This window comes from Macrotis lagotis, chromosome 3 (assembly GCF_037893015.1).
Source record: "Macrotis lagotis isolate mMagLag1 chromosome 3, bilby.v1.9.chrom.fasta, whole genome shotgun sequence".
NCBI lineage: Eukaryota > Metazoa > Chordata > Mammalia > Peramelemorphia > Peramelidae > Macrotis > Macrotis lagotis.
Genome location: NC_133660.1, coordinates 48,062,955 through 48,079,480, shown reverse-complemented (window position 1 = coordinate 48,079,480; position 16,526 = coordinate 48,062,955).

Sequence of the window (16,526 nt, the reverse complement as noted above, 5' to 3'; positions counted from 1 at the left end):
CTTGAATATTTATTATTTCTCCTTTCTGTTCTGTTCTATTGTAAGGGGAGCACCCTTACTAGATCTTTATAGCTAGAAATTTCAGAATAATTGGAAATTTGATATAGAAAAGTGTATTTTCTCACCTCACTTTTCCCCTTATGCATTTCTATATTTCTCTTTATAATTCAATAGGATTTTTATTTCAAAGAATGAAAGGATAACACAAGCTAATGAACACATTCCACAAACATTATATCTGTAAGTTTATATATCATATATCACTTGTGAGTTTCCAGAACTTTTTAGTCAGCACTAGTAACACACACTGTGGCCTGGAGATTCTCAAAAGCTATGCTAACAGAGTATAATATTTGGGAAGGCTTAACCAGATGAATAATCTTAATGTTTAGGCTCAGTAATGAATAGTACAATTGCTCCTTCACATCATGATTTTCTTTGTGTTTTCTATATATCCTGGGTTGTCATATAAAATAAAATATAATTTTTTTATGTCTTCTACATTATATTTATGGATTTATTAATTGATTTATTTTCACATTACTATAATAGTCTTCTTGTAAAAGTAAGCATAATCTCCCTCCCTTCCACAAAGATAGAGAGACCAGAATGTGAAAAGAGGAGGAGGAGGAAGAAGAGGAGGAAGAAGAGGCAAAAATAATGATGATAATAATTGGAAAGATTCCAAATAGAAGATAACAACTGAACTAGGGACTCCCGGTATGAATGGCAGCTCAGACAAAGCCATGAATATGTAAGATGCAGTGTTAAGTTCAACTTGACTTAAAGGTAAAGTAAAAGAGAGGATAAATCAAAATAATTCAATAAAGATAGGTGGGATTTATGTTGTGAAGGGCTTTACATTTTAACCAGTAAGGTCTGCATTTTATATCAGATAATAGAGAAGTACTGAAGACTTTTGAGGTGAATGGAGAGATACAATATTTTAGGACTATTCATTATGGTACCTATGAAGAAATGAAAGAGCAGAGAAACTAGGAGGTCAATTAGAAAGAAGGTCAATTAGAAAGTTATTGTGATATTCCAGGTGAGAGGTGGTGAGGAAACCAAAACTCGGGAAGATATAGAAACTTGCCTAAATCAGACCATAATATATTATAGCTTTGTGTCTTAAAATCCTGTTTTATTTCAATTGAGTTTTCTTTCCTCTGTGTTGTTGTGGCTTGCTTCCTTGGGTCCCACAGTGGTGACCTCCCTCCCGGAGGGGAGCTGAGAATAAGGAGTCAAGCCACTACTGCCTTATGCCTCCAGCTCAATTTTATTACTGCTTAGGTATTACATATATACTGTTAGGTATTCCTGGGTAGAACAAAGAATAATGAGGTAATGGGGGTGCAAGCGTTGTGTACTGCAGTGTCTTGCATTACAGGATAGAGAGGTACATTAAGGAGGAGATAATAAGGCACAGCTGTGTCTAGTGCCCTTGGTCAGTGGGGTGGAATGTCCAGCTCCCAAGGACTCCGGCTCACCTTATCTCTCAGGGCGGCTTGGCAGCTCCTGAGATTGTCCAGGTGGTGTTCCGTTAGAACAGCCTTTGTACCCACATATCCCCCTTGTTTTTCATTTAGGACCAGGGGACCTGTATAGTCATAATAAACAATGAGAAATAGTAATAAACATAATAAACAAAGTGAAATGCATAGGGGCTTTTACACTGGGTCCAGGGGATCTGTGGAGACTAGAAGTGGGGGGGGGGTGTCCAGTGTCAGGGAGAAAAGGGAATGAAGGAGTGTGTGGAATTTGATACTCATAGCAGAGGAGTCAAAGGCGAAAAGGTCCCATTCGAATGAACCGGTTAGTGGGACCTAGTACGGATATGCAAAGGACCAACAGAATTGGAAACTTTAAGAGTCCTGGGATATGGTGTGGTTGCTTGTTCTTCCGGTGAGAGTGTGGGGAGACCCACAGTTCTATTACTAGCAAAGAGAGCAGGGCAAAGAGACTCATCATAAAAGAATCTGGATGAGGGGATAAGTGTGCACTGAGGGGTGACCCATGCTTTGGGGGTGTTCAGCAGGAATAGCATAGTAACAAGGAGTTGGTGAAGAGACAAATGTCCTCTAGGTTTAAAGTCCATTGTTCTTTTTTGCCAAGGTAAAGATCTCATCCTGGAGTGCTGCTGGGAAGTTGGGGGGATCGTCTTTTCCCCCTCAGTCCTCTGCAACTCAGGTTTCATCTACTGCTGTTTAGAGACATTCTTTGCATTCCTTTGGTCAGGGCTGCTACAGAGCTAGGTGATCTAGGGGCTGCTGCTGCTGCTTGTCAGATCAGATGGTTGGGAATCTACAGCAGGGTGGTGCAATCTGTGGGAAAAACACAAAAAATACCCTCTCCCTTGCATTAGGATGGGGGAGGAAGGGAAGTGGGCAAGGACCAAGGCTAAGGCTTGCTATTCTGCCCATTGCAGACTGGGTGTGAGAGCTCCTGTGAGTAAATAAAGCAGATCCATTACTGTAGATTACATAGACCAGGTGCTTTCTGTTTGCATCTGTAAAGGTTACATAAACCTGTGGAATGGGTTGAGGGGAGGGAAATGAGAAGGGGAGCATGCTGATGGGGAGTGCTAAAATCCCCTTGAGGAGAGGGGAGGATGGGTAATCATTACCAACAGACTCAGAAAAGCCCAGGAGTGCCAAGGTGAGATCAGGGGAGTCAGAAAAGCAGTGAGGGATGTGGTGAAGGGGTATGGGGAGGACAGGTTTGTCAGGGCACGTTCTGAAATGAACTTTGGCAGACTTTCAACCCTTTAGGATGAAATGAGCCAAAGACAACACCAGTGAGGCTATACAGGGAAGGGAGGATCAGGATAGGTGTACCCAAAGCAGGGGTGCACTCTGCCAGAGGAGGGCAACATGTGGAAAAACAATCAGGGAGAACGGTTTGTGAGGGACCCTACGGGAGATGGTAGCTAGGCGTAAAGCCGAGTTAACTTTGTCAATGGCTGCCATGGCATTGCTGGTCAGCACATGGGGGCTAGAGGGATGGGGGAGCCTCAAAGACAGTTGAAAAGCAGCTGCAAATCATTAGTTGAGACAGGCAGGGAGGGATGAAGCCAGTTAATGTTCCAGCAAATCTCCTGGAGGGAAGTAAGAGTGAGGTTCTTTGGAATGCTAATGACTGGCCACCCTAATAAGGCCAAGGAAGAATGCACAGTAAAGCTCAGGTAGGTAAATGGAGGGTGCCTCTGAACCTTATCCGGAGCTATCTTCAGGCCAAAATTAGAAAGGCTCTCTATAACCCATGTCTCTATTGTCTTAAGGGTGGCCTTAGAGGGGTGGGACAATAATATATCTTCCACGTAGTGGATGCAGCTTAGATGTGGGTAAGTAGGGATGGGTTTAACAGCTGCAGTAATGTTAATCTGACAAAGGGTGGGGCTATTTGCCATTCCCTGAGGCAGAACCACCCAATGAACATGGTAATTTGGAGATTCAAAGTTTGTAGCGGAACAGAAAAAGCAAAGCGGGGAGCATCCTGAGGATGCAGGGGAATGCTGTAAAAGCAGTCTTTAATGTCTATTACAAAAATGGGTTGGTCTTTGGGTATAGCCGATGGGTGAGGGAGACCTGGATGTAATGAGCCCATGGGGACAAGTGGGCTGTTGGGTCCCTGGAGGTCACGTAAGAGATGGTATTTTCCTGGGGTCTTTTTGGATATAACAAAAATTGGGGAGTTCCAGGGACTGGTAGAATGAACAACGTATCCCAGGGAAAGCTGCTCTGAGACAAGGGAGTGGAGAGCAGTCAATTTAATATTAGGTAAAGGCCACTGATCCATCCATAAGGGGGTCTTGTCCTTCCATTGCATTGGGGTAGGTGGGGGGTGAGGAGGGAAGGACGGGAGGGGCAGAGCAGTGGCCTCTAGAATTGGGGGTGACTGGTAGAGACATCAGTGGCTATGTGAAGACCCATCTGTTTCTGGAGGTCTCTTCCCCAAAGGACATGGGGAGCACCCGGTACCAGGAGGGGTCAGATGGATCCTGAATGATCTTCTGAGTCCTCCCATCGGAGGTCTCTGGATAGTATCCAAGTGAATGTTTCCCCACAGACCCCCATGATGGTGGGTCCTTTTTCAGTGGGCCATTCACTAGGGGCCTGATCAACAGGGATAATGATGGTGTCAGCTCCTGTGTCAATGACCCCAGTCCAGACTGACCCAGCCAATTTTAGGGACATTCTGGTCCATCCAAGTTGAATCGGTGCTGTCCAGAGGATGTCGTTCCCTCTTAGGTGTGGAACTGAGGGTTGCTCCACATCCCGTTCCCGATGGGGAAGGAAGAGGGGGAACGAGATCCAAACGACAGTCTTTAGCCCAGTGAAGGCCTTTCAGACTTTTGGGGCAGGGCATTCCTGGCTTTCTTGTCTGTGAAGGCTAGGGCCCATGGCTGGGGGCAGCACCAGGGAATTGGCGCTGCTGATTAGCGCATTCTTGTGCTAGGTGGCCTGTTCCCCCACATGCATAACATTTTTAGTCTTGGTTCCCTGTCTTTTCACTCTGAACTTGTATCTTCAAGGTCTCGGGCCTTGGAGGAGGCTTGATGAGTTGTAGACCTCACATCCCCGCAGGCTAAAACCCAATCTTCTATGTGAGTGGATTTAGAAAAATCAATCAGTCTCCAGCATTCCTGGGAGCAGCCTTCCTTAATGAGTTCTTTAGTAAGGGCATTGGCTGGATGCCAAGCCCATAGTGCACAGAGTCTGACTTGATCATAGTACTCGGGGGACCCTTGTACTAAATGTCCCTTCCCCTGCCAGCATGTTAAAGGTTAGCTAGATGCTAGTACAACTATTGCCCTGGGCTTGTTGTTCACATTCATCATAAAAGGCTGCTTTCCACATGAGAAAGTCCCCAGGGGTTAAAAGGGTACACATGAGTTGTTTACAGTCTCCTGGGCAATTAAGATCAATGCTCCAAGTTTCTAACATGCTTTGCAAGTAGGGGCCTTACCTTCCTCCCTGGTGACCTTCCTCATTCATTCAAGGACCTTAGCATCTGGGGGATAACACCTTAAGGGTCTTTGTGGGGTAGGGTTAACATTAACTGGAAAAGCCTGAGTGAGGTTTTGGCTTGGGGGAAAATGCACCCCATCAGGAATCTCTCATCTGGCAGGCCTCTGTGAAGTCATTAGTAGGTGCTAAGTGGGCAGGGGAAGCATCTTGATGCTTCAGGCCCCAGGGATTATCATCAATGGGCTCCTCAGGGATTTTACTGTGTGTCCAGGGTGGCTCTGTGGGGGGGGGGGGGGGGAGTTGGATGTAGTCATCACCCTGAGGCAATTCAGGGTAGAGACGAGGAGGCTTTTGGGGGGAGGTTTGTCAGTTGGAGGATCTGGGGAGGGCTTAGGAGGAGGGGGGCAAGTGGATTTCAAATCAGTTTGAGTGCCCTCATCGCAGACCTCAGTGAGGTGGCATGGGTTCTCTGCTCTGGACTTTTCTGCATCTAAAGCTGCCTGTAAAATATCTTGATATTTTTCTTCTCTCCCTGAAAGGCAGGCATATATTGCAGTGAAATAGGATAGAAGGGCAGTGGTGGAGAAAAGTCACCATGGAACTCAGCTCTGCAGGCAAGTGTCGAAACAGGTTCCCAAACATCAGGATCCAGGACATGGCCAGCTTCAATCCAGGGGGCTAAAACAAAAACCACCTGGAGTGTTATCTTACATTCTTTTTCAGAGCATTTCAGGCAACAGGAACTTAGGAGTTGTTTGAGAACCCATACTTGCATATCTTGGGAACAAGGGGGGAAGATTCCCCATTAGGATAAGAGACTACAGGGGCTCTAGAAGCCGTGGGGCTGCTGGGGTGGGGGACCATCGAGAGACCAGTCCGAATGGGGCACTTACCTTGGCCAGCAAGGATGAGTACAAGTCTGAAGCATCCTTCAGAGGGGGGATCCCGGGTTATGGCACCATATGTTGTGGCTTGCTTCCCACAGTGGTCACCTCCCTCCTGGAGGGGAGCTGAGAATAAGGGGTCAAGTCACTACTGCTGTATGCCTCCAGGTCAATTTTATTACTGCTTAGCTATTACATATATACTGTTAGGTCTTCCCGGGTAGAACAAAGAATAATGAGTGAATGGGGGTGAAAGCATTGTGTATGTGCTGTGTCTTGCAATACAGGATGGGGGGGTATGTTAGGGAGGAGGTGATAAGGCACAGCTGTGTCTAGTGCCCTTGGTCAGTGGGGAGGAATGTCCAGCTCCCAAGGACTCTGGCTCACCTTATCTCTCAGGGTGGCTTGCCAGCTCCTGAGTTTGTCCAGGTGGTGTCCCATTAGAATAGCCTGTGTACCCACACTGTATCACAGATATAATTTTTTTTTGTTTAAGGCAATGGGGTTTAGTGACTTATCCAAGGCCACACAGCTAAGTAATTATGAAATGTCTGAGGCCAAATTTGAACTCAGGTTCTCCAAATTCCAGGACCAGTGCTCTATCCAACTGTGCCACCTACTATCCCATACAGATTCAAATTTGGCCAAAAAATTTTCACACCTAGGCAAGCAAACCTGTCAAAAAGTAATTGAGTATAGCCTGTTGTGTTCTGGCTCTGACCCATGATGGTCCTCAGGTCCTCAGGTAGTTTATTGAAACAGCCAATGATATTCTTAGTTCACTTAATAGTGAACAAATGAAACTTTCCTTTTGCCATATTTTTGGAGGCCCCACCAACTCGTAGTGGAGTGAGGAAAGAGTTACAGAATTACGTGATTGAAGGCTGTCTGATAAACGAAGAGATGGGACACCAACAAGATGGAGCTTGAGCTGTGCACAAGGTTATATACTGCAAAAAATCACAAGGTTCTTTCTTTATCTAATCCCCTGAGAACACTGAGTACTTCCCATCTTACCTAGGGAACTGTATGTGCTGGCATATCTAGTATTTCATAATTGCTTATCTTCCAGGAACATTGTATGCTTAATGAGTAACTACTTAAGCTTCCTGGAATCGGAAACTGATCCAGGCATAGAGAGCAGGTTCCTTCCACTGAAGTGTCTATTCCATCAAATTGTCAGAGTTCAGCTCACCTGTGGTCCTCAATATAACATAAAAAAAATGCAAAGTTATATACAGCACTGACCTTTAGTAGAGGCCACCACATGGAGAACTTCGTATTCAGAGAGTAAATATTTTTGAGTTGCATGGCATTTTTCTGAATGAGCACATGAGCATGAATCTTTTTTTTTTCTTCCCTTATAAATGGTACCAAAATCAAGTAGTAATGAGAACAGTATCCTGTACAGAAGAATCCTCTCAGGCAGCAAGCATGATGAATTAGCTTTTAAATGCAATATTAGCTGTTTTTTATTATATTTTTATGTGCTAAATCCTTACAAGTTACATATTAATCTGGTTCTGACTTCTCTTGGGAATGAAGCAGCAGCATGTATTTGAGACTAATAATGCCTTAGGTGACCAGAAAGTTGTATAATCCCAGTGAAAGGGCTTAAGTTTTAGCCCTCTTATCCAAACAAAATCTTTTTTTAGGGTTTTTTTTTTGACAAGGCAAATGGAGTTAAGTTGCTTGCCCAAGGCCACACAGCTGGGTAATTATTAAATGTCTGAGGTCAGATTTGTACTCAGGTACTCCTGACTTCATGGCCGATCCTCAATCCACTGAGCCACCTAGCCACCTCCAAACAAAATCTTAAAGCTACTTTGTTTTTAGGACAAGAAACAGCCTAACCTACATGGCATGGATGGGTGGAGTTTGGGTTGCATGTGAGAAATCTTAATAGATACAAACTATATCACATTTGACACGACTTGCTAATAATCAGTGTAAAATGACAATAACCTCCCTCAGCCAAATTAGCACCCTCATTCCTTTCACTCTACAATAATAGGTCATCGTTGATGTTATTTAACCACTAATACCTAGTTTTCTCCTAATATAGTACTCCTTTTATGTCATTATGTAGACTCTGGCTACTTGATTTGAGTTCTGCCTATGAGGAATCATTATTCAGACTCGGGAAAGCAAGGGTGGAAATAAAACAAAAAATTATTAAAAAGGTTACAGGACATAAGAAGGGCTAGGGAGAGATAGAGCAAGAAAGATAAAAGAACAATCAAGCAGTGTTGACTGGGTCGTGTCAGAGAAGACTGTGGTCCTGAGCTGGAGTTTAAACTCAGGTTTTTATGTCTTGCCTCTCATCCAGAGGGCTAAAGGTTAATTCCCTCCCCCTATCCTCAACTGGGAATTAGGTAGAGGGTAAAGCCTAAGGAGATCAGTATACAAATTTTGCTATAAACAATGAATCAATGGTAATGGTGATCTCCACCCAATTTGAGATTGCAAATTGTTTCTATTACAATTATAATTCTCTACTTATAGTCAGTTCACATCTCAAGAGTCAATCTCCACCCAGTTTCTACATTCACAATTTTCTTCATCTCACACCCATCATTCATCACTTAATACTGTCATGTACAGCATATCACTGTACAATTTTGTCAATTTGTCAAATATTTGTCCCTTTGAAAATATGCTCCTTGTATCTGTCCTTATAGAAATACCATTCTCAAAGGTTGATTGCTTGGTTAATTGATAAATAGCATTAAGTCATATTCATTAATTCTGGCCTATTGGAAAAATCTTACTTAAGAGTCATAAATCACATTGATTTATAGCATATTCTCTTTTCTAGTACCCTCCATGGACACACAATCATCATGCAAAACCTAGTCATCACATGAATGGCTTATAACTTCTCTCCCTTCCCCCAAACACATTCCCTTTAACTATAGCCAAAGCATCAAGCATAGCAAAATTTCTTCATGCTGTTTTCATGCTCGGCCTCTCTAAGTACACTTTCTCCCTTGATCTCTTGAATAATCTAAGGATCAACATGCAACCCTTCTAAAACAATGTATCAGGTACAAGCTCTCTCTCTGTTGCTTTAGTTCTCCAACCAAAGTACTTGTAACTGTTGTTTACTAAAGTATGTATTCAGACAGGATCACTTCCTAATCTGTTTATTTCTTCTACTCTCTGTTCCAATTGTAATACAATCCTCCTCGACTAAAGTATCTTGTAAAGAAAATTTACTTTGTGAATTAATTATGTATAGAGCCTCTATGTACCCTCCCTCCCAGAGTCTATGTCCATAGGAAATATCACCCTTATACTGTCTCATTTATATCCATATTCCTCAAAGTGCATTTCCTTCAAGTATATTCAGCCATTTAAATATTCTAAGAAAAATATAATTCTCAAGTGTTATCTTTCTTGTAGAGATGTATGCAATTTAATATTCTTGAGTAGCATTTTCACCCTCTTTCCATTTTCTACACTTTTGTGTCTTGTACTTGAAGATTGAATACTCTGTTCAGTTTACTTTTTACCAGAAAATTTTGAATGCCTATTTCATTGAAAATCCACCTTTTCCCTGACAGAATTTGCTGAAATTTTCAAGGTAGTAAGTTATTGGTTGTAATCCAAAATCCTTTACGTTACCAAAATATTATTCCAGGGCCTTCTGTCCCTTAAATTTGAAGCTGATAAGTCACAAGTAATTCTAATTGTGCTTCCATTGTATTTAAATTGCTTCTTTTTGAGTGCTTTCAATATTTTCTCCTTTATTTGAGAATTATGGAATTTGGAATTTTTATTCTGGAGTCTCTTTCTAAAGGTATTCTGGGTATTCTTTCAAGAACTATTTTGTATTCTTGATCTATATTAGGATAGTTTTCTATGATAATTTCCTGAAAGATATTTTTCAGGTTCTACTTTTGATCTAGGGTTTCCAGGCATATAATTTGTAAATTATATCTCATAGATTTATTTTCCAGGATGCTTTTCCTAAAAAGTACTTCTTCTTTTTTTGGCCTTTTGATTTTGTTTGTGAAATCGTGCTTTCTCATAGATTCATTAGTTTCTACTTATCGAATTCTAATTTTTAGTGTCTAATTTTCTTCAATTAACTTTTGTGTTTTCTTTTTCAGTTGGCTAATTTTACTTTTCAATGAATTATTTTCCTATTCCAGTTGGTTACTTTTATGTTTTATTGAGTTGCATTCACTTCATGGTTAGTTAATTTGAATTTTAAATGAGTTGCATTTCTTTTCCAAGTGGTTGATTTTATTTTTTGACAGGTATAGTCTTTTTCTAGTTGTTTATTTTTACTTTTAAAAGAATTGATTTCTTTGGTCAATTTTTCATAACTTTTCTGCATGACTCTCATTTCTTTTTTTTCCATTTTTCCCCCTCTTCTTTCATTTTAAAAATCTTTTATACACTCTTCTATGAGGTTTTGAATTTGAGTCTAATTCATGAACTCCTTTGAGACCTCCCATGCAGGTACTTTGCCACTGCTTTCTTCTGAGGTAGCACTTTTATCATCTCTAATTTTCTACAGTTACCTCCTTGGCTTATTACTTTCCAAAGTGTTGCCTTTGCAACTCAAGTGTTGCTTATGCAGAAGTTTGTTCCTCAGCAAGTCTTGTCTCTTGCCCCAGTGTTCTCTGAGCTAAGACTTTGTCTGGTTTTGGGACTCTCTTTGCTGGTCTTCTGTCTAGTTGTCAGGATCTGGTCAGTTGGTCAGGTGTCTAGCTGAGGGGACTGGGCTGCACTGTGGCTAGAAGCCTCCTGCTGTCTTTCCTGCCTGACTGGGTTTATTTCCCCGTTTTACCTTAAAAGACAGACCTTTTGAAGATTCTCCACAATGTCTACAATTGAAATTTGTTTAGCTCTTTTTTTGTGGTACCTGTACCTTTAATGTCTGTGTAGAAGCTTCATTTCAAATTGTGCAGGGAAAGGTCAAGGAGAATGCTAGCTTCATGATACTATCTTTGCTCTGCCCTGGAAGTAATATATCTTGTGCTCATAAAGATTAAATAAACTGAGGTCAGCATATGGGTAGATATATCTGGATTTTTCTTCAATAAATTTTTTGTATGAATAGTATAAGATTATTTTCTAAACATTGAAATAGTCACCTTTTTCTGATTAATAATTGATCTATAAGGGAAATAAAGATTAAGAATTATTCTTTTAACTGTCCTTTCTTCCAAACAATACTGATTCCAGTAGTGGACTGCTTGTTTATTTTTCATTTAACTCAGCTCACCCTTCTATCTTTATTTTTTTAGTGCTGTTTCTTCTTTACGTATCATACTTGAGGACAATGATTTTTGAGTTCAAATATCATTGCTTCATTGAAAGATAATTGTCCTACATTTATCCCACTTGTCTTTAGTGCATACTCTTCTTTCTATTTCCATTCTTCTATTGTTGTAGAGATGATTTATTTCAGCTGGTCCTCATCACCAAAATTTCTGTAAACATTTTTTATCACATTTATGTGATTATTTAGCAATATTGCTCAAAATATTCTGTAACATCTTTAAGTCTTTTTATGTTCTAAATGTGCATTGTCATTTATTGTCATGCTTATGGAGTGAGGAAAATGGAGTGAGTGAATCAATCTTTGCTAGCTGAGGAAGTTCCTAAATATTTTTACTTTCTCATTATGATTATTGACACATAAATCAATCTTGTTTCTAAAATAGTGATATGATTATTTATTTCAACAAATATTTATTGTTTTTCAATATTGGGGATTCACAGGAACAATTAAATCAATCTATATTTTAATAAATTCTACTATGGAAAAATGTGATGTTTGTCTTTTTATCTATTTCTTATTTTTGACATAGATAACTTTTTTAAAATGTCATCTATTTTAATAACTAATTTCATTTTCCCCAATTTAGTGTTTCATTTGAATTTTTCCTAAGTTAGTAGACTGAACATGTGCAGACCAATTATTTTCAAATAAGTATGAATTGCATTCTGTGTGAGAAGCTATTCTATGTTTGCTAGATCCAAAACTGCCACTGTCTCTTCTTGAACAATATAGGCATAATAATATTCATGTGGCAGTTAGATTGTGCAATAGTTGGAAACCTAAGCCCTGAGTCAGGAAGATCTGAATTTGAATCTAGCCTCCCAGTCTTACTAGCTGTATATTCCTGGGCAAGTCATTTAACCTCTGTTTGTTTCCTCAATCACCATTGCAAAATGGGGATAATGATAGCACCTACCTCTCAGTGTTGCTGTGAGGATCAAAACAGATGACATTTTTTAAGTAGTTAACTTAGTAACTGGCATATAGGAGGTGCTTGCTGTCTTTGCACTTTACTTAAAGACTTTTCTTTATACTTTATAAAACTTTGAAAACTTTAATTTCTTAAGCTAGTGCTATATTCTCTCCACATTTGTAAATAATTATATTGACTTAAAGAGATTTGCAGGAACTTAATGAGTTTTTTTTTATCTATTTCCTCAACTTTTGTAATAGTTTATTTTTAAGTGATCTGAAAATATCTTGATCATGAACACAGAAATTGGAGGTGAATAAGCATTTCATAAAATGATGGATACATGACAAAACAACTCTTTATGCACCCATCTATGGTGAGCCATCATTCCACTTAATTTTAATTGCCTTATTTCTTTATGGTTTCCTATAGGATAAGAATGTTAAGACTGCTATATTTCAATTCACATAAGACAGAACTTCTTAAACTAATATATGAATTTAAAAACAAACCAACAAATAAACATAATGTTTAAAAAACTATTTTACACTAAATTTCAGTGTCAGCTTATTTACACTAAATTTCAGTGTAGGTTGATTTTTCCCTTAGTCAGGTATCTATTTTTAATGTATTTAATTTTTGTATTGTTCCAACAGACTCTTAGACTAAGATAATTTTCTTTTTTTATGAAAAGAAGGAATTGTACTAACTCTGTGCACTTTATTGGCATGACACCACAGGTACCTGCAAGTGCTTGTTCTCTGTTCCTAATTTGCAGTTAATTTAATTACACCAAAGAGAATATATTTGTATTCTGAATGTGAACTAGAAATTTCTTGTGAAGTATGGCATTGCCATTTTAACCATATCAGATATCAAGACAACAGTTCTAGTTCAAGTATTTTTAAGGGCAAAGATAATTTCTAAGTTCAATGTTGAGGAAAAATGCTCAACAGAACTCTAGAAACTTGTGTACATACCTATCATACATTGAATGATTGCATATTTGAATACATGAAAAATGCATGTTAGAACTAAGTTTAAATGATACTTGGTTACTAACCCTAAAAATAATATGATTTTAGCTAGTGTTATACTGATATTTAACAACTGACTTTCCAAAAAAAAAAATACATGTAAGTGTGCATATGTTTAAAGTTAATCTGCATTTGTTATAAGATTAAACCTGGTGGTCTTGAAACCACCACAACAGTTTCCTTTAAGGTAGGCTGAATATACTCATGGAATATAATAATTTTGTTTTGGGATGTACATGTTGATGATGTTTAAAGGAAGTAGTTAAATTATATATAATAATAAATATCTATGACAGCATTTAAATATTGTATATATATATTTCTCATATGAGTTTCACACTAATATTACTCTCATATCTGAAGAAGCCGAAGCTAAGTGACTTGCTGAAAATTGTACAATTATACAATTATACAGAGGAGGAGAAAAAAGGAGCAGGACTTCTTTTTATCATAGCAGATCATAGCAGTAGAACCAGTGGTATTGGAAGTGTAGTAGTAGTAATAGTAAAGGTATTGGTGGTGATTGTGGTAATAGTAATTCTGGTAGTAGTAGGTGGTAGTAGTAGTAGTAGTAGTAGTAGTAGTAGTAGTAGTAGTAGCAGCAATGTACTAATAGTTGCAGTGGTAGTGCTAGTAATTTTAGCAGTGGTAACAATACTAATAGTGATAAAAAATAGATCACCTATATAGCACTGATTGTACTATGAGTAGTAACAATTCATTAATTATATAGAAATTTAAGGTGTATAAGCATTATACACAATCCTCTGACAAGACAGACACACAGACACACACACACACATGCATATAGACTTCTCTGTCTCTCGCTCCCTCCCTCCCTTTCCCCCTCCCTCCCTCCTTCTCATCTGTCTATATCCTTATTATTTTCCCAATAACAAGAAGAACATGGTTCGTATTAGTAGTCTTAATTTAATGATGAGAAAATTAAGTCTCAGAGAAGTGAGTTTCCTAAGTGCATCCATGTTTTCCTGGTATCAAGTCTGACAGTCTGTCCAGAGTAGAGTCTCTCAAGGAATTTTTTAATCCAAAAATATATAAGCTTCTGTGGTCTTTGAGGACTTGGTTTAGTTTGTGATCATAAATTCAGGAGCATTAAGATTCATGTATAATAAGATATTGATAATTTTATTGAATATTTTAAAGAATTTTTTCACATTTGTAAGACAATAGAGATGTTTTTATAATATTAGTGTAGACTGATGTGCAAATGTGAACACAGTATTCGGTATATGTGTAATTTAACTGTAGAAAGAAGTGATAAATTAAGTTCTTTATATATTGGTGTGCAAACTTTTCATCCTTGGAGGAGAAAAATGTGTTAGCTAAGCAGCTGTACTCTTTTCCTCTTCCCAGATAGAAAGTAGAAAATTACCTGTAATTTTCATTGAGGATTGGGAGAGACAGAGATAAACAGACAGACAGAGAGACAGAGAGAGAGAACAGAGAGACAACAGAGACAAAGAGACAGAGAAAGACAGATACAGATACAGATACAGTTACAGACACAGAGACAGAGTCAGAGAGACAGAACAGAGACAGAGAGATATAGAGGAAGAGACAAAGCAAAAAGAGACACAGAGACAAAAAGAGAGACACAGAGACAGAGAGTAGAGAGTGAGACGAGAGAGAAGTAGTGATTATTTAGTGAATGAGCTATTTTATTTCCTTTTTTCTCTGTAGTTAATTAAAAGAAAACTTTCCAAGTCTCATTATCTTTGGAAGGTAGTTTAAAAAATAATTCTTGCTATTTTGAAGGTTGTATGACATTTGAAAGCATTATAGAGTAAAGACTTGGTGGCTACAATAAAAGAGTAGTGATTTGTATTAGTAGAAGAATTCTTATGAAATCACAGATAATTTGTGTTTTCAATTATTAATTTTTCTTTAGCACTTAATAATAAGTTAGCTTCTCAAATACAGTGTTGGATGAATCTGAACTATAATCTGCACAGGCTCAGGCATTAGAAAGTCTTTGCCTGATCTTTCTTTAATAGGAAAGATCAGTTTTTAGCACCAGAGCTTTGACTACTGCCTTATTTGGCAAGCATCTGCACTCCCTTATCAGAGGCCAAAGCACCTTGGTCAAGCAAGGACAATTAAAAAAAACCCTAGATATTGGGTTCTCATTTATAATATTTCCAAACTCAATTTCACATTGTATTTTAAATAAAGCATCTTTACATAGAGAAGATATTTCTTTACACAGAGCATAAGCATTTATATATGATGAATTGAATTGAGGATTTTCCATAGAATCCTCCAATCCACTTGATGAAAAGAGCTGATTAATGAAGAAATTGAGATTCAGGGCATTTCTTTTTTAGGTTTTTGAGTGGTCAACTTTTCTGATAGTAAGGATTGTTGAAGCCTTCCCACTCCCCTGCCTATCCCTCCCCAATGGTTTCTAGGTATGAAGCTGACAATGAATGAGAAGTTTGAGACTGCCCTCAGGAAAGAATCTCTCCCGCCAAATCTCAGCCAAAGAAGTCTAGTTGTCTAAGCATATATTAGCGTCCAGTGGAGAATGGGATCCAGCTGAAAAGTTGGTTTGAGACAAGAGTACATAATAACTGGAATTGGGTCCTTGCTACTCAGGAGTTAAGCCAGCTCAAAATTCATAAATATAAATTGAAGGACTTTCTGTTGATCTGAAAGTAAGTCCTAACCCACCTCTTTATCAGTTTAGTTATGCCACAGTCAAAGATTTAAGGTGAACCAGAAACAATAGGAATAATGACCAAATGGTAAATCAGTATGCTCTGCAGAAGCAGTCCTACCTAGGTAATAGCCTCTACTAGGAAATAGTGGACAACCACTATTTGAGGTGGTAAAGATTACAGGTAAGCAGCAATTAGTAGCAGCCATTGTAATCACATCTAGTAAAGACAGTAACATTAAAGATATCAAGAAGAATGTTAGAATATCAGCACCCTACTTGATCTGCAACCTCACAGCTATGATTTGGTCCTCCTAACATGACTCAATCACATTTGTTCCTTATGATAGATTAGTGACTTATTTTTAGTTTTTCTCTTTGCTTATGCTAAGGGTATTTATAGTAGAGTTTATATTTAAATTTTATTTTTTGTGGAGGAAATGTTTTTTTAGTTTTTTTGCTTTAAGCCAATTTTGGTTCAAAATTGTTGAAATTACAGGATATAAGGAGCAAGTAATATAGTGAGAGTATAAGGAGACCTCTATTCATGAAATCAAGTCTACTCTAGATAAACACATTTGTGGAGATTCATGAGACAGAGGTCTTATAGTGAAACCTTGTAAAATACTTTGAATTTGGAATAGTGGTCCTTTGAGGGAACAAATTCTAAAAATTGGTAGAGAGATAACTCAGAAGTTATGTATCAAGGGAAGCAAAATTAAAATTTCTCGAAAGTCAAATCAGAG